Below are 26762 nucleotides of genomic sequence, written 5' to 3' on the forward strand. Positions count from 1 at the left end.
TGTCGTGTAGGACTCCATACAGCAGCCTTCCATCTCCGGTGCTTTCCCACAAGGCGACAGGACCCATCAGTGAACAGGGCATATTGCTTCTCCTTTTCTGGCAGTTTGTTATACAGTGGGGCTTCTTCAGCACATGTCACCTCCTCCTCTGGTGATATTCCAAAGTCTTTGCCTTCTGGCCAGTCCATGATCACTTCCAAGATTCCTGGGTGACTGGGGTTTCCTACTCGGGCCCGCTGGGTGATCGGTGCAACCCATTTACTCCATGTAGCATCAGTTGCATGGTGTGTAGAGGGGATGTTTCCTTTGAACATCCAGCCCAGCACTGGCAGTCGGGGTGCCAGGAGCAACTGTGCCTCAGTACCAACCACTTCTGAAGCAGCTCGAACCCCTTCATATGCTGCCAATATCTCTTTTTCAGTTGGAGTATAGCGGGCTTTGGACCCTCTGTATCCCCGACTCCAAAACCCTAGGGGTTGACCTCGGGTCTCCCCATGTGCTTTCTGCCAGGGGCTCCAGATAGGGCCATTCTCCCCGGCTGCAGTGTAGAGCACATTCTTTACATCTTGTCCTGCCTGGACTGGCCCAAGAGCTACTGCATGAACTATCTCCTGTTTAATCTGTTCAAAGGCTTGTTGTTACTCAGGGCCCCATTTGAAGTCATTCTTTTTCTGGGTCACTTGATAGAGATGGCTTATGATCAGACTGTAATGTGGAATATGCATTCTCCAAAAACCCACAATGCCCAAGAAAGCTTGTGTTTCCTTTTTGCTAGTTGGTGGAGACATGGCTGCTATTTTGTTGATCACATCCATTGGGATCTGGCGACATCCATCTTGCCATTTAATTCCTAAGAACTGAATCTCTTGTGTGGGTCCCTTCACCTTACTTTGTTTTATGGCAAAACCAGCTTTCAGAAGGATTTGGACTATTTTCTCTCCTTTCTCAAAAACTTCTGCTGTGTTGCCCCACATGATGATGTCATCAATGTGTTGAAGGCGTTCTGGAGCTTCTCCCTGTTCCAGTACAGTCTGAATCAGTCCATGGCAAATGGTAGGACTGTCTTTCCACCCCTGGGGCAGTCGATTCCCAGGTGTCCTGGACGCCCCTCCAAGTGAAAGCAAACTGTGGCCTGCACTCTTCTGCCAGAGGGATTGAGAAGAATGCATTAGCGATATCAGTTGTGGCATACCACTTGGCTGCCTTTGACTCAGTTCATATTGAAGTTCTAGCATGTCTGGCACAGCAGCACTCAACAGTGGAGTGACTTCATTCAGGCCATGATAGTCTACTGTTAACCTCCACTCTCCAGTAGACTTCCACACTGGCCATATGGGACTGTTAAAGGGTGAGTGGGTCTTGCTGATCACTCCTTGGCTCCTCAGTTGGTGAATGAGCTCATGGATGGGAATCAGGAAGTCTCAGTTGGTGCGATATTGCCGCCGGTGCACTGCTGTGGTGGCGATCAGCACCTGTTTTTCTTTGACCTTCAGCAACCCCACAACAGAAGGGTCCTTCCAGAGGCCAGGCAAGGTAGACAGCTGTTTAATTTCATCCATCTCCAAGGCAGCTACACCAAAAGCCCACCTGTACCCTTTTGGGTCCTTGAAATACCCTCTCCTGAGGTAGTCTAAGCCAAGGATGCAGGGAGCCTCTGGGCCAGTCACAATGGGGTGCTTTTGCCACTCATTCCTGGTTAGGCTCACTTTGGCCTCCAATATAGTTAGCTCTTGCGATCCCCCTGTCACTCCAGCAATGCTGATGGGTTCTGCCCCTATATAGTTTGCTGGCAGTAAGGTGCACTGTGCACTGGTGTCCACTAAAGCTTTATAATCCTGTGGGTCGGACGTGCCAGGCCATCGGATCCACACAGTCCAGTAAGCCCGGTTATCCCTTTCCTCCACCTGGCTGGAGGCAGGGCCCCTCTAGTCTAGATCATAGCATTCACAACTCACTTCTTGTAAAATCAGCACTTCTACTCATCTGTCTGGGGACCTGCTCACTGGAAACTGGAGCAGCAGCTTTCCTGGAAGAGCCTCCCTGAGTGATTGTTCTTCCTTGCAGTTCATGTACTCGTGCCTCTAGGGTCGAGGTAGGCTTGCCATCCCACCTCATCATGTCCTCTCCATGGTCACACAGGTAGAACCATAGGGTGGCCCATGGTGTGTATCCTCTCCTTTGAGCCAAAGGACGCTTATTCCTAACAGCTGAGACACTACCCTGTGAAGGTGGGGAGCAGGACATATCTTCTTTGAGGTGCTGGACCTCTTGGGATAGTTTCTCCACAGCAGAGACGAGCGAGGTAGAGATATTTGTTTCATAATCCCAGAGTCTATCAATCACCTCCATCACTGTTGGTGTCTCGTTGTCTTTCCAGGAGATTACTGCCAATGAGTTTGCATGCGAAGATGGTGAGCTCCGTACAAACTTCCGCCACTTGGGTCGTGTGCACTCGGCTTCATCTGGATCTTTGGATGACCGTTGATCGCCCAGGTCACTATAAATCACCTCAAGCACAGCCAATTCCCTTAGATACTGGATGCCTTTCTCCATGGTTGTCCATTTTCCTGGGCAATATGTAACATCTTCTTTAAAGGGATACCTTTCCTTCACTCCAGACAGGAGTCACCTCCAGAGGCTGAGGGCTTGTGGTTTTTTTTCCAATTGCTTTGTCAACGCCCCCTTCCCCAGAAAGGGATCCCAGTTGTTTGGCTTCTTTTTCCTCTAATTCCAGGCTACTGGCCCCATTATCCCAGCATCGGAGCAGCCAGGTGACAATGTGCTCACCTGAACAATGGCTGAAATCTTTTCGCATATCTCGCAACTCACTCAAGGACAGGGATCAGGTGGTCTCTATTTCATTTATGACTTCTTCCTCCTCTCCTTGTGATGGCCCTGGTTCTTCATCATCCCCTTCTAAACGAGTTGACGTCCGCTTCCAATATTTCATCTTGTGTATGGGGGCAACTGATACTGGTACAGGTTGATTCTCTGAGCCAGCTCCAGTACTTGTCTTGGGGGTTTGAGTGGCCGCAGTGCCTGTCACTTTGCCTTTCAATCCAGAGACCTTCTCTTCCCCTTGGGAGCACTGAATACTGTTGAGCAGGGCTCGGTATTCATGGGCCAGGCCCCAGCACAGTGCAGTTATCTGTGTCTCTCTGGAGTTCCCAGCATAACAACATACTTTTTCCAAATATTCTACTAGTTTTTCAGGATTCTGCACTTGTTCGGGGGTGAAACTCCAAAACACTGGGGGTGCCCACTGCCCTAGGTATTTGCCCATGCTATCCCACATGCCCTGCCACTCGTAACTATCAAGCCTTGGGGCAGATTTCTGGGTAATATTCTTAAGCTGCTTAATCAAAACCAAAACAACATGCCCAAAAACTAACAATAAGTGCACCTTAACCACCCAAGGATGTTCAAGATACAAAAAGGCTGTTGTAATAGAGGCAGAGACATTGTAGAACAAAGTTGCAAAGATACTATTCTGTATTTCCTCCATATAAAGTCTCTCAGAGGAGGAGGTGTAATTGCTAATCACCTCAACAAGGTGATATCCAAAGTACAGTAACAGTTTCAGCAAAAACCCCAAATACCAGATAAAGCTGAAATGAGTGTTTGCATAACAAATCTCGTAGGCAAAATGTTACTAATCACAGCAGAACACAGCAGACTAAACTAACCAACACCAATCTTTAACACCAACTGCAAAAAGGACAACATGGTGCTGTGACCAGCAGCTGTTGTTATCTCCAACCCTTGAACCCCACGTTGGGCGCCAAAAAGACTGTCGTGGTTTAGCGGCAGCTCCGCCCCACACAGCCGCTCGCTCACTCCCCCACCGGTAGATGGGGGAAAGAATCAGAAGGGTAACGCTCGTGGGTTGGGATAAGAACAGTTTAATAATTAAAATTAAAAGAAACAACAACAGAAATGCAACGTAAAGGAGAACAGCAAGAGGCACAAAACCCCGGGGGGCAGGGGAGGAGGGGAGAGGGGAATTACTGCCGAAAAAAACCGCACACGACACAGGCACTCACCACCCACCGCCGCGCCGCCTCCGCGCTGCCACTGCCCCCCCTCAATATACTGGTCATGGTGTCACATGGTATGGATTGAACCTGCCATTGGCCAGTCGGGGTCAGCCATCCGGCCGTGGCCCTGCCCCTCCCAGCCCCCTCCCCCACACGCGGCAGAGCGTGGGAAGCTGGAAAGGTACCCAACCCCCCACGGTGAGGAGAATTAACCCCTTCTCAGCCAAAACCAGTACACCATCTTTAAAAGTTATTTGTGTATCTAATTTACTTAACAGATCTCATCATAACAGAGGTAGTGGGCATTCAGGCATGTAGAGAAACTGGTGAGTAGTAACTCACCAGTTAGTAACTCACCATTGTTTCCCCAATTTAAACTTTAATGGCTCTAAGAAAGGCCAATTTTCCTTTGCCCTGTCGCACTAACATCATCTGCGGATTTATGACTAAATTTCCCTTTACATGTATTCAATACCAAATAAGTGTCCCACATATCTACCAAAAATTCTATTTCTTCATTCCCTAGCTCCAGTGTAACCAGGTGTTCAGCTAGGGCTGATTCCCAATGTCCTCTTCATGCCAAGCTACTTCAAGCATTTTACCCAAATCTCTAGATTTAGGTCCTTCCAGTTTCTGAAGTTTCTTTCCAATATCTGGGGCTTATTGTCCCATGAATATAGAGGCCAATTGAATTGCTTCGTCTGTTTTTTCTGGGTCCAAATTAGTATACTTTCTGGCAGTCACCTTCAGCCTTTCCGTAAAGGCTGAAGGGGACTCATTTAATTCTTGTCTCACTTCATAAATTTTTGACCAATTTATTGCTTTTGGCATTGCATGTCTTACTCCAAATAAAATCTACCTCTGATATCTAGTCAACATTCCCCTGGGTCCCAGTTGATTAGGGTCCCACTCGGGATTTGTAGATGGAAAATTCTGATCCACTGTCCCCTGTAAATTTCCATCAGCACGTGCTCCCTCCACCTGCCTTCTGGCTGCGTTCCATACCATTTTCTTGTCAGTTTCATCAAGCAAAGTATCCAGTATCACAAGCAGAACAACACTTTTTCAAGTTCTCACCACATTTTCCTCCTTCCATAAACATTGCCATAGAATCTTGCGGGCATATCCCACACTGTTTCTGCCACTCTGGATGATTCAGCAGTGTAAAGAACAAATCAACATATGCCACTTCCTTCCATTTGCCTTCTCTTTTTACAGAACAACATTAATTGCAAGATGGTATTATACTGCAATGTTCCATTTTCAGGCCATTTCTCCTCATTCTCCAGCTTATACATTGGCCACCAATGATTACAGTATTCAATTAATTGTTTTCAAGTTAACGGGTCACCACCCCCGATGTCTTTCCAATGCTTCAACATACATCCCAAAGGTGTCCTTTGTGGGATAGGTTTCTTACTCGAAAATGCTCCCATCTCCCAGTTGACTAGTGGTTGTGACTGTGCACTATCACAAATACTAGTCAGAGGGACTCCAACCCCTGTTAGAGCTCCCTCTGGGATTCCACTCTCACTGGAAATCCCCCTCTGGGATTTCTAGCCCCCTGCTAGATGCCCCTTGAGGCTTCAACCCCCTGTTGAAGACTTCGCTACACTTGGGCCCCGCTCCACAGGCTTTTGCCTAGCAGAGACATACCAACCGAGATACTTCCTGGCCCCAACCCTGCGTAGCTTTCGCTGCGCCTTACGGGCAGGCCTGTGGGACTCTAACCACTATCCTATCTTATCCTATGTGGGAAGCTAACCCCATGTATTATAATACCTAAATTTCTTCTTAAAAGAATGCCTTGTTTACCTTAATCCAGGGGAACTTGCTCAGAATTCTGCGGTCCGGGGATTGGAAGTTGTCCCCGAGAATCCCTCGGTGCCAGATGGAGGTCCCACCACCTGCAGCCAGACAGGGCTTCTTCCCTGAGAGGGAAGAGCACTGCCACCCATCAAGAGCGCTTGACAGGTGACACCGTCCCCATCCCTCCACCCGGGCAGGCTGCGAGTCTGTCTGTGCTGCACCAAATGTCAAGAGAGGCAATTTGGGGTTGCCTTGTGGAGCTGGACCACCTAGGAGCCATGCAAGCAGATGCTTGAACCCAGGCTTCAGCAGCTTCCAAACTGGAGGAGGGAGCGGCTAAACATCCAGTGTTCAGCACAGGTCAAAGGCCTGCTCCTTTTCCTCTCTCTCCCCCTTCACCTTTCCCTTTCTCTTTCCCCTTTGCCTTCCCATTCCCCTTTGGGGGTGCGTCCCTGCAGGAATGAGCAAACCGGGCGGTGGAAGAAACCAGGCGTGGCCCCTCCTAGCACTCCCAGTGTTTTTATTTCACAGGGCCCCCGGGGGAGCCCAGCCACCCTCTCAGAAGCGCAGCCAAGGGAGGCGGCGCGCATGGTCCCCAGAGCCTGGCTCTTCCTCCTGGATCCTCCGCAGCCACGATGGATCTTCGCTGATCTCCGGCGAAGGGGAGCGGATCCGGCTGTGCCCATCGCTGTCCCACTGCCAGGACAGTCTCCGGACACGCTGGTGGGGAACAGAGGGTCTGCGCTCCCCAGGCTCAGCGGAGAATCTCTGGTGCCGGCGACCTCTGCGGCCCCGCTGCTGCCGCTGCTGCCCCTGCCGCCCCGGCCCCGCGTAGGGATGGAAGCGTCTGTGGCGATGGCGGGCCACCCCAGCTTGGTCATCCTCCACCTGCAGGAGGTGGATGCCCTCGATGGGCCGCCGGCAGAGCGGGCAGGTGGCAGCGACGGCAGTGGCAGCCCAGCGCTGGATGCAGGCATGGCAGAATGCATGCCAGCACGGGTCCACACCAGCAGGGCCTTCAAGGGGACCCAAGCAGATGGGGCAGGTGTCCCCCCGCTGGGGCCTCCTGGCAGCTGCCGGCACTGCCGGCACCGCTGGGTCTTGCCTGGACGCCTCCAGGGCTGCTGCTGGCACTCGGTGTCCTGTCAGCTGCTGGCGGAACTTGCTGTTTCACCTGCTGCTGGCAGGACTTCTGATGGGTGCCGCTTACAGGCCTCGAAGGCTCCGTTCCGCTGTGGGGACTCAGTGGCTCCTCGGCTGCTGGAGGGTCACAATGTCTGGTGTGCCGTTGGCAGGACTCAGTGGCTCGGGTGCTGCCCAAAGGACTCGACGTCTCATGTGCCGCTGGCAGTACGTGACGCTGGCATTTATAGCTGCCCATCACAAGGGACGTCGTGGAGTGACTGTGACCCTCTGGTGACATCACAGAGCTGTTGGGGGGACCAGGGGGGCGCAGGCAGGGGCACACCCGGGAGCTCCCGCAGCCTCCGAGACAGACCCTGTGATGCAAAGTGGCAGCATGCTTCGCACCTCCGTGTTTGCTCGGGCCCTTTCAGGCAGTCCCTGTTGTTGGTTGTTGTGCCAGCATTGCACGCTCCCAGAGTGGGCGGCTGGGCTTGGCAGACCCCTCCAGAGGTCATCTGGTCCAAGCCCCTGCTGAAGGAGGGCCATCCTGAGCCAGATGGACCCTGGGCACCACTGAGAAGAGCCAGGCTCCATCTTCTTTGCAGCCTGCCTTCAGCTCTTCATGTCTGTGGAGAAGATGCCCCAAGCCTTCTGTGCTCCAGGCTGAACAGTCCCGGCTCTCTCAGCCCCTCCTCATGGGAGAGATGTTGCAGTCCCTTCCCCACCTTGGCGGTGGCCCTTCACCGGACTCTGCCCAGTCTGTCCCTGTCTCTCCTGTCATGGGGTGCCCAGCACTGGACACAGGCCTCCAGGGGTGGCCTCACCAGTGCTGAGCAGAGGGGAAAGGTCTCCTCCCTCAACCTGCTGGCAACGTGCTCCTCCTCATGCAGCCCAGGACACCGCTGGCCGCCTTTGCTGCCTCAGCTTTGATGTGGGGTCCACCAGGACCTTCTCTGCAGAGCTGCTTTCCAGCAGGGCACTCCCAGCACCTCCCAGTGCCTGGGGCTGTTCCTCCCCAGGGGCAGGACTTTGCATGTCCCTTGGGTGAACTTCAGGAGGTTCCCATCAGCCCATTTCTCCCACCTGCCGAGGTTCCCCTGGGTGGCAGCACCATCTCCTGCTGTCTCAGCCACTCCTCCCAGCGTGGGATCATCAGCAAACTTGCCCGAGGATTGCACTGTGCCCCATCATCCAGATCAGTAGCGAAGAGTGGTTCTCCTCTTATCTTTGCTTCCAAGCAAAAGGTTGGCCTGGAATGGATTCATCCCTTTGGGTAAGATCCTTCTACGCACCGATTTCTTTCTGTCTGCTTTCTTGTCTCTGAGGCTGCCAAACCCTGCCCTAGCAGAGATATTGGTACAGCAAGTATTAAGCATGCCTCGCTGTTCTCCTTGCTCTTTTGAGGTTTTGTCTGTTCCCTGTCTGTCACCTTCACCACTGTGAGTGATGATAAATTCATAGTTGTCCTCATGTGCTGCCATTTCCCTCCTCCCATATCTTTCCCGGTTAACATTTGGGTTTATATATGCCATTGCAAAAGAGTTCACTGTGGTTATTAGATTACAGTTAACTTGATGCATAGTACGTGTTTCTTACAGCTTTCTTCATTTTAACACTAGGGTTTGTTTTCTTTTATTTTTTTTTTCCTCCAAACGTTTCTCTGTGCACATATTGTACTCTCCTCAGTCTGGAATTTTGAAGCATGATACTTTCATGCTTCATAAGAATTTCCAGAGTTTTATTTTGATAGGTCTTTATTCTGTCAGCAATGACTGGAATAGGACGGTATTCAGGGGGAAGGGAAGTACGTACCACTACGAAGTTAGTATATTTTCCAAGATCCCTTATGCTGGGGTTGTCAAGTGTCTCTAAATAGACTTGTCTAACCTCACATTCTGTCAATCATTCAAAAGAAAAGATCTATATTCAGTTTTCATTCAGTCCCTAGGAGAAACAAGCTGAGACATCCTAACAAAATAAATGTAGGAAATGCTCTGTTCTGCCACTTAAGCCTGAAAAGGATGGAAAATCTATAGCTTTCAGTTGTTTTTTCTTCTTTCTGTGCAGAGCTGGGCCTTCTGTATGGAATAAGACAGATGCTTTCAGTTTTCCCAACATGCTGTTGGCAAAATTTGTCCTTAGTGCAAGCCCACAATGGAGACACACCTGGAATTAATGTGACTCACTATTCCTGAAAAAAGGTAGAAGAGTCCCATAAGGAAATCATACCGTTTCTGCAACTAAGGAATCATGAGTAGATGGTAAACATTAAATTGCAAAGGTTAAATTTCATCACCAAATAGAAAAGGAGCTGTCATTACCCCAGAGGACTGACAGTAAAAGTGGTTTTACCAAAAGCTAACATGAAGTAACTCTTTTATATCTTCTGTTCGTTATACACTGACTATAGTAGGCACAGGGATTTTATCGCATCTAGTCCTACACAGCTGATGACTCCCACAATCGAAACAGACATAAGGCCAAGATGCTCCACATCTTGCTGCTCCAGTAAATCCAACAGATCTCAATGTTTTAGCCCTTGACAAATTAGTATCTTCTTATGTTGCATATGTTGCATGCAGAGCACCCCTTTTTTCCTCAAACACAGATCATTAAGTAAAGAGCATCTACTATTAAATAATCCCTTAACAAAACAAAGTTTAAGTGTATTTGTAACTGTTCTCTCATGGCAAGAAAAGAATAGTGTTCCCCAGCTGCCAACAGCTGACCCAAATCCATCTGAGGATCTGTGTGACTTCACATGAGCTGTATTGAAGGGCTCCAGCTTGCCAAATGCCTGAATTGAGTGAGACTGAAATAAGGTGACTGAAGATTTGGGAAAAAGGAATTACCTGAAGGTGAGCAAACTTGGGGAAAGAATATGGTTAGCTTGGTAAGCTTTTTAAAAGCTGCCTCAGATTGGAGTCACCATTACAGTAACCAGCAGCAAACACAGCAGAGGATATTACCATCATCATCCTCTGTGCACTGAACAGGTAATACTTTTTTTAAAGTGATCTACGGAGCCCTGCTTTCCTGGGGATGGCTGAACACCTACCTGCCCATGGGAAGCAGAGAATGAATTCCTTGTTTTGCTTTGCTTGTGCATGTGGCTTTTGCTTTCCCTGTTAAACTGTCTTTATCTCAACCCAGGAGTTTTCTCACCTTTACTCTTCTGATTCTCTCCCCCATCCCACTGTGGGGGGAGTGCGCGAGCAGCTGGGTGGGGCTGAGTCGCTGGCTGGGGTTAAACCATGACACCTGTATGGCCTTCCAGGGGAGGCATGAGTGCTTTCTGATTATTGTCTTTCTGTCTGTATCTCTCCTCTTAAAGGTTTCTCTCAGTGAAAAGCATATCAATAGCTGTCATATTTCTACCTAATTCATTTCTGGCCTGTATTTATGAGTTCGTGCTTTCTCACTAGAAAATAAATTGCAAAATCACTGAGCTAGCAAAACAGCCAGGAGCTGAAAGGAGGTGGGAGGAAACAAAATAAAACAAAACAAAACAATTCAAAGCAAGATTTAATTGAGATAGCAGTGACCTCTACGTTAAAAAGAAGAAATACACATTAGGAGTCAAAGGCTCTGGATTGTCATATGGATGAGGTGTTGCTCAACCTATGGGCTCAGCACATTTATGTGCAGTCTTTTGTGTACCAAGCCAAACTCATCCAACTGCCTTTTGGCAGTTCAGAGCTCTATCACCTATATATTAGTATGGATTATAGCCTCATAGAAAAGCCTTGTATGAATATAATGTAAAGAAAGCTTCTGAAAGTAGTTTTCCTTCACGTCCTGAAAAGACAGCTGAAGGAATTAGGTGATATATGGTTATGATCTGCAAGTACACTCAGTTATCTTATAGTTTTGCCGTTTATAGGCCTGCATGGATGGCTGTACAAGGTGCCTGCTGTGCCTACAACTAAGCAAGTTCTTCTCCCTCCCAGTTATGTCTACCTGGGCCTTCCCTGCTCATTGGTTAACACTAGTGAGTTAGGAGGCAAGCAGCTTTTGGAAGCTAATGAAAAACACTGTTTTGAAAGAAAAGAGGCTTTAGACCAAAGGATGAAGAATAAAAAATTAATACAAAGGGGTTTTACTAAAGAAGAACGGAAACTTGGAAAGTTGTTGTCCCGAAGTGAGTGTCAATTCTGCTCCCACTTTTGCTTTTCCCGTGCTGTGTGCAAGGCACTGGCCCCACTCCTTTGCTGGTTGAAGGCTCTGAACTGAGTTTCTGTAAGCAGAGAGGAGCAGTAGGCCAATAAACAAGGCTCCCAAACCTGCTAACTGGGAGGTTCAAGCAGACAAATCTATCTGCAGTATAGCAGGACTGGGCAGCCTGTACCATGTGCAGGGCAGCACCAGACAATATAATCTGCCACAGCTGAGAGACCCACTTTGGAATGGCAAGTTGAAGCAAATAATCACTGTTTACCTTCAGTCTGTAAACTAAATTGGGGAAAATTCCATTGCCTTTAAAACAGTCATATTCTGGTGATGTCTACCCATTTCCTTATATAAACACAGGGTTTAGAGGTTAACATTTTGAAATTCAGAGGATCCTAAATATTTTCTGCAAAGAGTGATGGAAGTTTACATGTTAATATTCTGTTTTTTCATCTTACATATTGACAATCCTCAGAACACAAAATAAAGACATATTGTATATTTGTCCATGTTTAACAAACACTTGTTTTAGCCCCTTGTTGGCTGTGTGCATGATCACCATTTCACACAATCTCATTTTTCTTAGCTACTCCTTCCTCCAGAACTTCAGGCCTGCTTTAACGCTGTTGCTAATCAATGGCTTCCATAAAGAAATCATCTCCCAGAGGAATTTGAATGACTGGAAGAAGTAAATGCTGCTGCTTGGAAAACTGTGCAGGGAAGCGGAGTGATTCTTAAAATGATTACTGGTGATATAAAGTGTTGAGTAACTGCACTGTTTATCATCTAAATTACTTTTATCTTGTTCTCCAGGTCATTCACAAAGTCTAAACCTAATACTGCTTTGTCTTTTTTGTCTCAAACATGTAACTTAAAGCATGTCTGGTCTGTTCTGCCTAGTGAAAGAAGCACTTTTATCACAGGAAGGGAGCTTCTTAAAAAGCAAACCAATATTTTGGTTCTTAGACATTTATACCATCTTCAGACTGAAATGTCATGATGGTGTGTGTTTGCAATTAGACATTTTTAAGCTGTCTAAACTCTGTAATTCTCAAAATTTCAAGTTTCAAGACATGACCTTCATCAAGTTAAATGTGAACTGAACACAATTTGTCCCTGTGTAATACTTACATCAAATATGCACAAGTCTTCTGCTTGATAGAGATATGATACCCCACATACCTTTCTGTCCCAGTGAAGGTTGACCAACTGTGTTTGGTGACATTTTGAAGTGAAAGAATTACATTTTTTCAAACAAAATCTTTCTCTAATTATTTACATTTTTAAGTGACCAGTTCCTCTGAGTTGATTATCTTTTCACTATTTATAGTTGTTGTTTACTTTTCCCTACCTTTTAGGAACAACCAGAACAGAACTGTTCCACTTTTGCTTGCAGTCAGTGCCTCAATCAACAGCACTATCGATTTCTCACAGAAGCTACCAATCGGCATTTTTTCTGTGTTGAAGTTAGTTGCTAGCAGAAGCTTAATATCTTTTTAAGATAGTGGCTTTAAGCAGCAGAGAGAGACAAAGACAGACAGAGAGATTGCAAAACAGCAAAAGGTCATCTTGCTATCCAAAATGACCTTCACACATAGAGTATATGGGAAATTTGACTGCACGGTATTGTGAAACCTTTCTATTGTACTTGCAACATCAGTGACTGGAAGGAGTTGCAAAAAGTAGATAACCATAATCTGCTTAAAAAATCATAGCTTAACAGTGAAATACCTTTTATAATTTTACACTAACGTAACTAAGTGGGAGAGGGGAGAGTGGAGAAAACAAGATGGCAATAAAGCTGAGAACAGATTGCGTGGTGATTTAGAGAAGTTCCCTAAGCAGCGCTAGCCAGCAGATCTGCAATATTTTATTGGCAATAAGGATTCACAATCAGATTTGATCCCACAGTGTCACACATGGTGTTTTGTGGGCACTACACAGTGCTGCACCTCAGTGCAAATAAAAGCTAGCAAAGAACGTGGGACTCTGGGCCTGGCTGTGGGACCTTGCACTCTGCAGGGTGTTTCAAGGCTGATGCATTCCTTCCATTACAGTAAGGAAATCATGTGGCAAAAAGTAGGGAAAAAAAGTTGAAAGGAATATTTTAGGCAAGGAGTAGGTGTGACTGAAAAGACCTGTGGGTAAATGGGATCTCTGTTATGCAAACCTGACAGGGTAATTTAATCTAGTTTCCCTGTGGTGTGGTGTGTAGATTATTTTTGCCTTTCAATTAAATATGCAGCGTGGCACAGCTGCACAGCCCAAGCCAAGGTGGCGAGTGCCATTGAGACCATTACATCACCATTAGCCATCATGTGTAAAGAAGATGGATTTACTCAATTATACAACACTTTTGGCACCATTTCAGTAATTTGTGTACCGCATGCATACATTAAAAATGGTTGAATACTCACCTCTGAGCCAATTGTGCTACCTTCGCGCCTACACATAAAGTATAAACCTTGCTTGAATCAAGGTTGGCTTGGGTCAGAAAGGTGGACTATCAATAATTTTGTCTAGAGAGTGAAATGACCACTGGACCCAGTGATTAGAAGTTCTTTTTCTGTAAACTAAGAATTACAGTCACTGACATGTACTCCCTCTCATTTATCGAAGCATACTTTTAAAATTATCCCCCTTTTTATAAATACGTATGCGCACACAAATTTTAACTCCAGTTGCTTTAATTGCATCTAATCTAGTCAAATTTGTTTTTATTAAAGTTCACACTGTGAGACTAATGAACCTAAAGCACTGGAATCATTCTCATTACGCAGTTAGATCTATTTACTGAATCTGCATTGTCTGGTGGCCAGAAGGAAAGAAAAAAAAAAAAAGTCACCAAGATGCAAAGCACATCTCAATCATTTCCCCTACAGAAAAAAGCTTAAATTAACTATCTTTTAACAGATAGGGGAATGTAGGCAATGTTTCCATTACTGAGTTTTAATATGAAGGAATGGTTGACTGATGAAGAGTGGTTTAAGGGATAATGAAACTAGAAGGAGAAAAGACAGCTGCTGGTGTTGGACAGCTAGATGAGACAGCTACAGACAGCTGACATACAAAATTGGTGTATCCAGAAGCATAAGAAAAGATACAGTCATTCTGGCTGACAGACAACTGTCTTTTCATATTTTTTTCCCAACAGCCTGTAGGCAGGGAATGATCTAGAAATCATTCACAAGGTTACTTTTCCCCTGTTCATCCAGTTCCCTCTTCAAAACATGTTCTCCCATGACACATGCAAATGACTGGCCAAGAAGCTACAAGGAGACTGGGTGGACTGTGTAGGTGATGCATATGTAGCAAGGAAAATGGGTGTATTTCAATCTCTACTAGTCTGTACAACATATAACACACCTATCCTTTGAGGGACTGCCAGCTATATTACTAAGTAAAGCAAAATAAAATCACACTTTTTTCCAATACATGGGTTTCATTATGATCTCTCTGCTCAAAAGCCCAAGTAAATAGATCTTCCTATGTGATGATGATGAAATGTTTTGAGATTTGGGGAAATGTTTCGCTTTTCACTTCAAAGAAGACAATCGAAGACAGACTAGACTGTAAAACTGAAAATCATAATCAAAAAACACTTCTGTTTTCACCACCCATTCCCCAAGCAGGGGGTGCCGATTTATCCAACTGCAGTACCAGTGCTCTCTTTTGAGGGGAGCACAAACAGGATGCAAAGGGCCAGAATTTCCAAATGAAAGCTGCTCCACAGGTAACAAAACATATTTTGCCACAGAATGAATAAGAAGTGATTCATTCCTGTGCTAATGACATTTCTGCACCTGGCAGGACAAAGAAAGACCTCTTCTCATTCTGTCCCTCTTACTGCCTCCAACATAATATAAAATTTTTTCCATCGCTTTAAACTCATGATAAGAGCTATCAAAATAGGTTATCTCCTCACCTGCCTGAAGGGAATGTCTTTTATATCACATTTAGAGTTGGGCAAAATTCAGAACTACTTTTCCATCAACATTTTCATCGACTTTTTCATGGTAGTTTTTCAGATGGTTTTAGCCACTGATAATTATGGGTCATCCAACACAAATGCATCGATAAGGTATTCCAGATAACTCCTCAGTAATGAAAATACATAAATCCCCTGCTCAATAAGCTATGCAATTGGTTCACCCCCTGCAAAAATGCATTTGAGATACTGCAATCTCTATGACAATTCATTTAAAGTGGAATTTGTTAATGTTGGATGAGATCCTTGACTGCAGTAAATGAACACAACCTTCCTGAATCAATGGAATGACACTGAATTGCACTAGATGAGAGTCAATCTGCAGATTTTTGTAACTAAGGTTTGCTTTTGGTGAGCTTTGTTGCTATCGGTACATTCATTTTAACTTTACTTAAATATGTTTTTTTCTATAGAAAAGTTTATTTATATGATAAGTTTATTTAAAATGGCAAAATATTACATCTGTTTCCTATTTACAGAACATAAAATAACAAAGCTTTTACTGAGGTGGCTGGCAATATTGAGTTTCTCTCTCATATTTGGCTAGCAATGGATAAGGCAATCATGGCTCTGCTAAGCCAATCAGGTGGTCTTCTGCTCTCCCCGATGGCGGACCCGGTCAGCTCTGGGTTGCTTCTAGCATATGTGCTGGATTTCCTTCCCATGGAAACCATAGTGGAGGAGAAGAGACAGGTCTTCTACAGAGTCAGGACACTGATTTAAGCTCTGGAGCTGAGAACACTTACTGATTTTACAGCTTAAGTTAAGCCTTTATGCTGTATTGGACCTTTGTCCCCCTCTGCCAGCTATAGTACTCAGTGTTGTTTGATTTTGTTGCATTGTTAATCTTCTCACTGTTGGGAAGTTTGTGGCAATTTTGCAGCAGACTGCATATTTTCTGCATTGCTCACCTGTCAGAGCTGCAAGTACAGGCAAAGATGTAATTTCACAAAGTCCTTAAACACATGCTAAAACCGTAAATCTAAGATATGGTTTGGGAAGGATAAGGGGAAAAATTATCATTTAGTGCAGACCCTTTAACTTCTCCTGTGCTGTGATTAAACTTTAGAAAGAAGTTGGACAGAAGAAAGACCCTGGAGCGTTGCCTCTCAGCTTTCTGCCTTTAGCATTTCCATTTACTGTGCTAATGAAGTGCAGGTAACAAGAACCTGTACAGGTAAGTAAAAATAGTGAGGAAGCATTGATTTAAACATTTTTTACATCTAGTCTGGTTTCAGATCTAATACTCATATCCCAAAATATATCACAATATGTCCCACAGCATACAAAATTAGCATCCTGCTTTCTTTTATAGTCCTCTATGTTCAGAGGGCTATAAAATTGCCTTGTTTATGTGTGCTTTCAATTAAAATTTCCAATTTCCAGGTCCACTGCTTTGTCTCCACAAGTACAAAAGACAGCCAAAAGCAGGGAGAAATGACTCCATGGAGTTGGGCCTCTGTACTCATTATGATCTGGTTAGCAAGCACCTGCTATTCACCAGCTTAGAAAACAATTTGAAATTCAAGTAAGTTTCATCAAGAACCTAACAAAGAATATCGGGAAGCTAGGCAGCTAGCCAGTTTCTTATGCCTCATCTCTCAAAGATGTTTTTGCTCTGATGCTCTCCCCCCCGACTATACACCAATTTTTTTTTTCTGCTTTCCTTTGTATATTTGAAGTGGAAACATATCACTGTTTTAAATGTCTCCTATATATCTTCTAGGATGGAGATTTTAATGCCTTGTAATGGCAGAAATTATTTAGCAAAGCATGGCTTAGGAATAAAAGGATGTGTTAATATAGAAAGCCAAGCCAGATTTTATCTTCAAAAGAGCAAACATGTTAGTGAAAAATGTGCTTGGGCCAAATTAGGCTGAAAGCCTGGCATCTGATATAAAGACTCTGAGCACATAATTTCCAGCTTTCCTCAGGTATTCATTGTAGCAACAATGTGAAATTATCTTCAATTGTGTAGCAATTTGAGCAATGCTTTATGACGATGATGATCCATTCGTCATTTCTCTCTTAGACAATTTTTTTGGCCAGTTTACAACTTCTGTTTTCTAATAATTATGCTGTATGGAAAGATCAGGTAAATCTGATGTAAATTTATATTTTTGGGGCATCACAATTATGGACGTTTTAAAGGAAGGAGAGATGCTGTCTGTGAGTTCATGAATGTGGATGAAAACCATGCTGTTTTAGAAACAGTGTTGAGGCAGGCTCAGGCCAGGCATCCTTACATCCCCGGCTACATAAAGCCAAATCTTTGCACGTTCAGCTAAGACTTTTGTCATTCCTGTGGGTGACATGCACAAAGTCTCAAATCTTGGGACCTGTCATCCTAGACTAAGTGATCGGATTTTCACTTAGAGGTGGGAAAGCCACATTTCTGTACTCGGTGTTTGGTTTTCACACCTCTAAGTGTCGTTCCCTCTTTGGCTGCAATATTTGGATATCCTTGCATTAGCGGTGGTTTGAAATTTTTAATTTTTAACTCAGCCTGAAACTTTGCCCACTATATGGCTTTGCTGGCTCTAGGGTCCTACAAAATGGGAATCTATTCAACTTTTCCTATAGCTGCTGATTGCCTAAATGTCATACCTCCTCACCACTTTTGTGTAGCCTCTACCATTTTGGCTTTCACCTTCTCTTACCACTGCAGAACTGCATGCATTGTTCTGTTTTGATGAAATGCAGAAACCAAGGTAAATGAGACCAGTGATCACAACTATGTGAATATCCATTGAAAAGAAGATCTAAAACAAGCAATATACTGAAAATATATACAAGAAGAAAAACAAATCTGATACTGTGTAGACTGAAAGGCAGAGTGGGAAGGTTTAACTTCATGACGTGTACTGATGTGGGAAATTAAATTGGTAAGGGTAGCTTCAGGGTTCAAACAATGTTTATCCTTAAGGGTATATAAAATATCATATTTTCATCCGAAAATGCTAATACATTGCGTTTTGTGTTTAGTAATAACCTGCAATTCACTGCAGGCAAAAAAAGTATTTCTTTATTTTACTGCAAAAAGGTATACTGCGCTTTTAACATGTCCAGAAAATTGAGACCTGTGTCTATAACTGCATAAACACAGGACCGAAGCTCCTCATTGACTGAGCCACTCCAAATAATAAGCAGTTAAGCCTTACACTCACTTCTTTGTTATAATGACTGAGGATAACTAGAAGTACAACTGCACAGTAGGGCTGCACTTGCCTGAGGATGCATGTGTGTGTGGTGCAGTGTTTCAGGGTGGCACACACGTAGTGACAGACCAGGAAGGATTTTTTTTTTAACCTGCTGATGTACAGTTTGTAGTCTCAGGGTGCAGGGATTACCTTACCCTGACACATTTGTTCTGCATTCACCCATACAAGGTTAAAACAACTACCAGATTTGAGGTTGCCAGGGAATTTCAACTCCTTGTCAGTTCGGCAGCAAACATCGACCCCCCCTGTGTAGTGGATGGCCCGGTCTTCTTCTTAGGAACATTCAGGGTAGTTTCATTAATGTGGTAGTTTCATAATGTGCGCACGAGGTGCATCATCCTTCCTCTCTTCGTGAGGCACATCAGTTGAGACTTCAGTCTTTTACTGCACGTTGAATGAGTATTTGGAAGTGTCTGTGACTTGCAGTGTACCACAGTGTGTGAAGTTGCCTCTGAATTAGAGATGTATAGCCTGGTTGTCCATGACTGCAGGGGACAGGACTCAATGATCCAAGTAATTGTTTCCAATCCTATGTTCTCCAACATCCAGAAGTACAAAATTGCTGGTAGATGAAGGATGGCATTTATCTGGCCAAAAGCAGTCATGCACGGTGTAGGTGAGTGCCTACACTGTAGCTGATGAGTCTATGATCGCTTTATGATGAACCAATATAAATAGGCACTTCTGAGGTGCAGTTCAACTCATCTGAAGGATATAGGTAAACCACTCAGATGAGTCGCACCCTAATATCAGGCCATTCACTTGAAAGGAATTTGAGGATACTCAGGTCAAGTGTAGACAGCTACAGCACAAAGTTAAATGAAATTATTTCAGGTGGTGATACTTGGTTGGAATGTAAATAAGGCAGGTAAAATAACTCCTCTGATCTTCATAGGCAAGATACCAACTGGAAAACTGCATCCATTTTTTTGACTTTACAATTCAAGAAAAAACATGGTCTGGTTGGAGAGAGTCTGCAGATGAGTGAGAAAGATTAAAGGCTTGAAAATCAAGAACTATGCAGAAGAAAGGCTAAATGAAGACTAAACACAGATTAAAGAAAAAAAAGGCCAGGGGAAGGGAAATAGCAGAAAATAGACATTAATAGTCCTCAAGTGCCATGGTTTTTCCAAGCGAGTGCAACAATATGCAGCAGCCCTGGAGGATCAGTCTTCCCCAGGGCTTCTCCTTGCTGCTGGAGGTGGAGAGCTCAGCTGTGTCAAATCTCTGCTTGGTTCAGTATCTGCTGGTTGATGAGGGGGAATAGCTAAAAGTGTGCACATTTCTGATAGCAGTCCCAAGGAATGATGAAACAGCTGTCTTCTGCTGCTGTTTTTCAGGTTTTTCAGACGCCGCAGCAACTGCTTATGTTGAATATTTAACCACCTCACTATTACAGATCCCAATTTACTGATGTTCTGACAACTTTCCTTTATCTCTCACCCTTTCACCACTCAAGGTGTAAGACAGACAAGAGAAAGTGTGGGAAAAAAGTCAGTCAACATGCATTAAGAACTCACAGAAATGCAGAATGAAAGAGGAGGAAAAATATGCAAATAAGTGTGTTTGACTCCTTGCTGCTAACATGCAAGCCAGAGTGAAATGAGCTTGGAGCTCTCTGAACTGAATGAGAGAATATGTATGAGGACTGGTGGCTGGTTAACTGAAAAGGAGACACTTAGAGAGGCCCTTAGCTAGGTAACCTTATTTTGTGAAAACACTTGCATATTTTTTAAAGCATATTTTCAGTCCTGCATTCTGAATGCACAGCTGTTTGGGACAGTAAAGACTAAGAAAAGTGTTGTTAGAACACCTCTCCTTGAGCCTGATGCTGGCACCCTTTCAGACCCCACCCCAGGGGCTTTCTACCACTCCAAGAAGTGATGTGAAATCTGCCTCCCCTCCTAAAAAAGGACATACAATCTTTCATGCGCTTCCCTAGCCCTTTTCCTTCTGCACAGGACCCAGAACCCCATCTTGGTCTGCATAATGCTTTCCCATCACTATAGCGACCCAGCTCAGAAAATTCTTCTGATGCTATATGATTTGGCCTGACCCACAGTGCTCCAGCTAGCCCTGTCGGATGTGTGGGACCACAGATGACAGGAAGGTTATCATGCTCAAATAAGTCCCTCAAAACCTTCTCAGCTGAAGCCTCCCAATCATATTATCTGATGGCAGATGTACTCTTTGTCACACTACCATTGCAAGATGGTTCTGAAGATCACACAAGAAGACACTTAAGAAGACTGATGCACCATAAGGGACTGCACATCTAAATACTATTAAAATAGCACTAAAAACGCACGTGCAATCATCTGCAAACAATTGGTTTTGCACAAACAAAAGCTGGCTAAAGTTTTGCAGTAAGTTTCAGCAGACATAGCTTCTTTACTTGCCATTTTACTATTGTTTAATCCTTAAAAATTCTATCTTTGCAATCAGTTTAACAAGGCAGACACTGAATTAAAAAACCTTTGCCTCCTCAAAATTTAAAGTAGAGGAATACTTGCAAGGAATTATTCCTTGTTATTTTCTCACATGTACGGGTGGGAAGTGGAAGCCCTAAGAAGCAGCTGTGTTTTCCTACCTGGAGGGTATCCTTAAGGTAAAGAACCTCATGCCCATGTTTCATTGAAGCCACAATTATGTAGCTCAGTCCTGGATTCCGTGGCTACAACACTGACATACACTTCCACCTTCCAAAACCCTCTACCCTTTTGGCTTGGGAATGTCTATTATAGTTTTTCCTCCTTGTTTTAAGATTAAATAGGAGAGTTGTGCTTCTTAAATTCACATAGAACAATGAATGAGAAAAGCATCATGTCATTCATTTTAAAGAAGATTGAGATGGCTATAGCACACAATTGCTAAATTTAATGAAGTGATTACTTTTCAAGTAAACTTCTAATTTCCTACAAAAAAGTTCTCATTGTTATTAATGGAAAGGGAATAACTGACACTATCTACAAATTAAAACTACCCATGCTATATTGCACACTTTGAAGAGTTGTATAAATTTGACGTGTTTGCACAGAAACCGATTCTGTGTTGAATAAAACTCAAACCACTCATTCCTTTCTGTTGATGTTATCAGCTTACGATAGCAGTTCATACTGTCCTCTCCCTTGTGCTTTAGTATTCAAGCTGCTGCCACTGTGTAAAAAGACCTCTGGGTCGCTATGGACAGCACAATATAAACATCTGTTGATATTCACAGTGAAGAGAAAAGCAAGCAAAATATTAGTCTCACTAAGGCCAGAAAAGAATCCTGAAAATATTCAAGGATCTCTAATCACTTCAGTGATGTAGTCTCAAAACTGCCCTTAATTCTCTCTGTCAACACACAGCCTTTGTATGGAGGATTTTTTTTTTTTGTTGGAGAGATGTCACATAACCCAGGATGTGGCCTAAATTTACCTGTAAGTTTTCATCTAAAATTTGCAGTGTGGGGGAGTAGTAATATCTCCACTAAATGACACTGATAGAATTAAGACAGCGAACAAGTTTGTGGATACACAAGTATCCTGCAGTTATAGGTTAAAAAAAGTTACAATGACTATGACTTTAGACAATTGTACAAAGATTTTTCCCTTTAATGTTTGCAATTAAAGATACATAGCAGATTATAAGAACTAGTGAGTGCATTTTAGTCAACTTCCCTTAGTTTGTTGTAAATCATTTTCAGAGTAGGAGAGCACAGGTGCATTCCAAAAGACTGAAAGACAACCAGCCTTATTTAAAAAGTACAATTATAACTGACAAAAAGATCTTAAAAGTTAACAACATAATGCATTCCCCAGTTCTAGTTAGCATCAACACTGCAGACGACTGAAATTACAAAAAGAATAGGCATTTATACAAGTAAAAGACACCCGTGTTTACACTGGCATGGTGAAAAGAAAAGAATACGGCAAGACAAATGTTTAGCATGTAAACCCATTCCTATTGCTATTAAGAGTAGAATTCCAGTTGATGCTATTCCATAAATTGCTTGCAGACAAAACCTTTGTGCCTTCCTCTGACATGTCTTATACTGCTGACTAGAGTAAGGGGACTGACGTGTGATAGAAAATCCTGTGAACTCTATTTCACTCTTATGGTTTGACTGAGCAAGTGTACCTGCAGCAGAGTGACAGGACGTCAGCTTCCACCATGGGAGCTGCATTTCCACCTGGGTGGTTTCTTCTGTCCATATCATCTACCATGGATGTTTTTGCCTGTTTCCATTCTAGTATTTCATACCACAGGAAAGAAGTTCAGCAGCAGTGTTGGACAGCTATTTGTCTAATTATGTTGCTGTGGAATAATATGTGTTATGCATTGAATGTACTTTTATTGGACTTAGAGTCTGAAACCCAGAAGCAAAGTGGTTTTTTTCTTCATTCAGATAGAATCCAATGCCAATGGCAAGTTGTGCATGACGGAGGATTCAGCTCTTAGTGTATCTTTGGGATTCGCCAGGCTTTGGTTCAGCACCTTTCCTTTCTTTGCAGTTCTACAGCTTTGTGTTACAATTCTGGCTTCTCTATTCTGTCTGGCCAGAGACCCAACTTTTCCCATTACCTGACCTTGTCTGAGTGTTGAGTTATTTTTGTCTCAGTGTCATTTCATGCTAGCTGAGTAACATATTTGAACCTCTTGTCAAACCATAATGTCAAACAGACATAGGCTCCCCAGAAACCATACTCTTCTTACAAAGCAAGACATCTTCCTCAATAATATAGGAATTTTCCTAAAACCTAGAATGACATGCTAATATGACAAACTCAGCTTTTATTTGAAAATTTACTTTTCTTTTAATCTTTGTTGTCAAAATTCAAGTTTAACCTCAATGTTATCCTAAAGGTTTACATATTAAAAAATAACCCAATATAATTACAAGTTTAAAATGTCAAGAAGTTTTAAGATTAAGAACTTGATGTATAAATGCTTGGGTTTGACAGTACTGCAAAAAATGTGGACTTTTTCTGCACAGCTTGGTTAGAAGGAAACTCCTTTGAAGCCAAAGTCTCTTTTTCATATTCTTTTTCTGACAAAAAGAGTAACTGGGCCAGTTTCCTTCATTAGCTTCAGAAGCTGATATATCATATTATAACAAACCGATGAACTAAGCACATTCTAATTCACAGAATCACAGAATCACAGACTGGTAGGGGGTTGGAAGGGACCTCTGGACATCATTTCTTCCAACCCCCCTGCTTGAGCAGGCACACCCAGAGCAGGGGGCACAGGAACGCATCCAGGCGGATTTTGAATGTCTCCAGGGAAGGAGGCTCCACAACCTAATTAATCACTTCAGGGTTACTTGATTGACCACACAGTAAATTCCTTTAATAAATCAGTGCAGGTTTAGAAAGTATTTCAAGTTAAGCTTTTTGGGGTCTATGGGCTGGAATTCAGAGAAAAGGAAAGCCACGAGAAACCACTGCACTAGAAAGAGCAACTGCATTGCTCTTTGTCAGCAAATTACATGTTTGATATTGCAAACACTTGCTCTGTCTTGAATTTAACACAACTACTTTAGGAAAAAGCACTTGGTCTGCAATAATTAATATTGTTGTCAGTTACAATATTTTCTCCACAATACCTCATTAACTCTAATATATGCAACTGAAAATAGGCAACCGTTCCTACACTGACAGAGAACCAAGTTCTCCTGCAGTCTTGATAGATTTGTATGTGCAACAAGAACACAAGGGTTCACCCACAAGTCCTACCAGTCCAGACACAGCCTCAGCTTTGTGGCTAGTGAGATTGTAGGCTCAGCATTTCAGCTATGGGCTAGCCAATGCACTGATTTGATCATGCTTTCTTTGCTCACTGTGCTAACCTGAACGATGGACTCAGCCCTGACATTAACCCTACAGAGAGATCCTGGTGTGGGCCAGCAGCTCAGTCAGCTTATGACACTAATTTATAGGGAAGCTTGAGATTGTATTAAAGAAAGGAACCACAGTGCTGAACTCCTGCTCAGCTTCTTTTATTTCCTGCTCTGAGATAGACTACTGTGAACCAGTGCGGGGACTAGCTCTAGTTCGTGAAGAAAAAGGGTTATTTTTTATCATGGTGCCTTAGAGCTTCCAATCAAGGAGGAAACGTAGCATATAATGGAGGGGTATTTGCCCTCCTTTCAGCTTCACAGCAGCTTCTGAGACAAAGAAAAGTGACTAAAGTGGCAACATTAAAGCATGTCACTTCATTTAAAGATGTTATTACGCAAGTATCCTTTCTGAAATCAGCTAGTACTCGAATGACACTAAAATCAGCCAGGATGGCTTTGGCTGTTCTCCAGGTGACTCTGAAGGGGTGCAGACATGTACAGAGCTGTCTGGCACCATATTTCCAACATTGACAAGAGTTTAGATTTCAGGTGTGTAGGGAGAGCCGCTAATGGCCAAAGCCGGTCCTTTACCTCCCAGTGAAAGGTGGGCCACAATCAGGGTACTGCAACATCTGTCATATGAGGAGAGCCTGAGAAAGCTAGGACTGTCCAGCCTGGAGAAGAGAAGGCTCAGTGGGTTCTTACCTGTGCGTGTAAACACCTGATGAGGCTAGTAAAGAAGGTCTTCTTCACAGTATACAGTGAACAGATGACAGGTAATGTGTAGAAATTGAAATAGAAGAATTTTAATTTAAACATAAGAAGAAACAGAATCAGTTGTCCAGAGGGTTTGCAGAGTTTCCATCCTTGGATTTTATCAAAATCTACCTGGACATGGTCATGGGCAACCTAGTCTACCTGACCTTTTTTGAGCAGGGAGATTGGACTAGACAAGCTCCAGAGGTCTCTTCCTACCTCAGCTGTTCTGTGATTCTGTGATACTGTGACATAAATGGGGGTGGGGGGGGTGGGGGGGAAGTAAATGGTAATTTAGAAGCCTTAAAAAAGACTAGTAAAGGTAATGTTTTTAAGGATAGCTCAAAAGATTTGTTTTTTTGTCTCTCCTTTTCTGCCTACCTTTTGCCATCAACAAGGACAAAGTATAAAAACAAGAAAAAGGAATGATTAAAACAGTTCCCAATATTTTTTTGAATATTTTTCTAATTACAGGATTTTTTAAACTGCAACATAACAATTAGCAATTGATTTTTTTGTTGTTTGTTTGGGTGTTTTTTTTTTTGTAAATTAGAAGTAAAACAAAAAACCTCATTCTAGAATTGAACTTTTTTTTTCTGAGAAGTTCCCTGAAGGTGATTTCTGTCAAAGGGATGGATAACCTGTGGCCCACAGACTAATTTAAACCCACAAAATAAATCTGACCTGCCTTTTATTACGTGCTCTGTAAGCCCCTTAGTAATCAGCAAGAAAACTACTGCCCTGGATTATTTGTTCTTTCACATACTGCTGCAGAGATTCCCTAACCGCATGTCCAGAAGTATGTTTGCCGTATGACAAAACTTTAGGCTTCTCCCATGATGTGATCAGCACCCATCTGGGAATTTCTTGGGCCCTCCATCATATGAACACAATATGGATTAGATTAGTCAGAAGTTTCCATGCTCTGGTTCAGTACAAAGCACGTCAAATCTTAACCCATGGTCATATATGCTTTTCTGCTATTCAGAGTGTCATTGAATTGATGAAGAGGTAAGGTGCAGACAAACAAGGTCTGAGAGACGTGAGATCCTCTGCATGCTGCCATCTGCTATGCATTGTTTCTGCATCCCCATTCCACAGGACACCAGTAGGCTGGAACGGCCAAATTCATCTGAAGAGATACACACATGCTAAGTTTACTTTGATGACTCTCAGTTGTAGTTCTAGATATGGAAAAATGCCTGCAGTTTAAATATCTTAATCTGAGTTAGTCTTCTTGATTTTTAAAGTCATTGGAAAGAAATAGGTGTTTGTGGATAATGATTTATCTCGAGGCAGATGTGTAAGACAGATCAGTTGACTACCATCTTCCTACCACTGACTATTTCTTTGCAAATGGAGACTAGCCTAAAGAGTTCACAGGTGGACTGCTCTATGGACAGATATCCTGACGCTTTTGGTCAGGTGAACCCCCGTAAAAAAAAGACTGTAAACAGCATTGACAGTAAAAGAAAATAGTTGCCTAGTACACAAAACATCCTAAGGAGAAAGAGGGGATGCCATAGGTTACTCTAGAGGACTCCAGCATGTGTGAACATCGGGGATGCTGGGAACACTTGTCTCACTGACCCCTTGTTCTCTCCAACTCACTTTCACTTTCTGTGTCATTAACCTCATTCTTCTGATGTCAACACATTTTGCTAATTCAAGAAAATGAAAATTGTGGAGTCTTACAGGGTAAGACTTACAGCTGGGTAAAACCATCGTGACATATATTACTGGTATTACAGATTAAAGTAGTTGTAAGGGACCTATGCTATTGTTCTTCTGTACAAATGTATGCCTGTAGAGGTGTGCAAGAAAGCATAAAA

This window comes from Phalacrocorax carbo, chromosome 1, assembly GCF_963921805.1.
Source record: "Phalacrocorax carbo chromosome 1, bPhaCar2.1, whole genome shotgun sequence".
NCBI classification, from domain to species: Eukaryota; Metazoa; Chordata; class Aves; order Suliformes; family Phalacrocoracidae; genus Phalacrocorax; species Phalacrocorax carbo.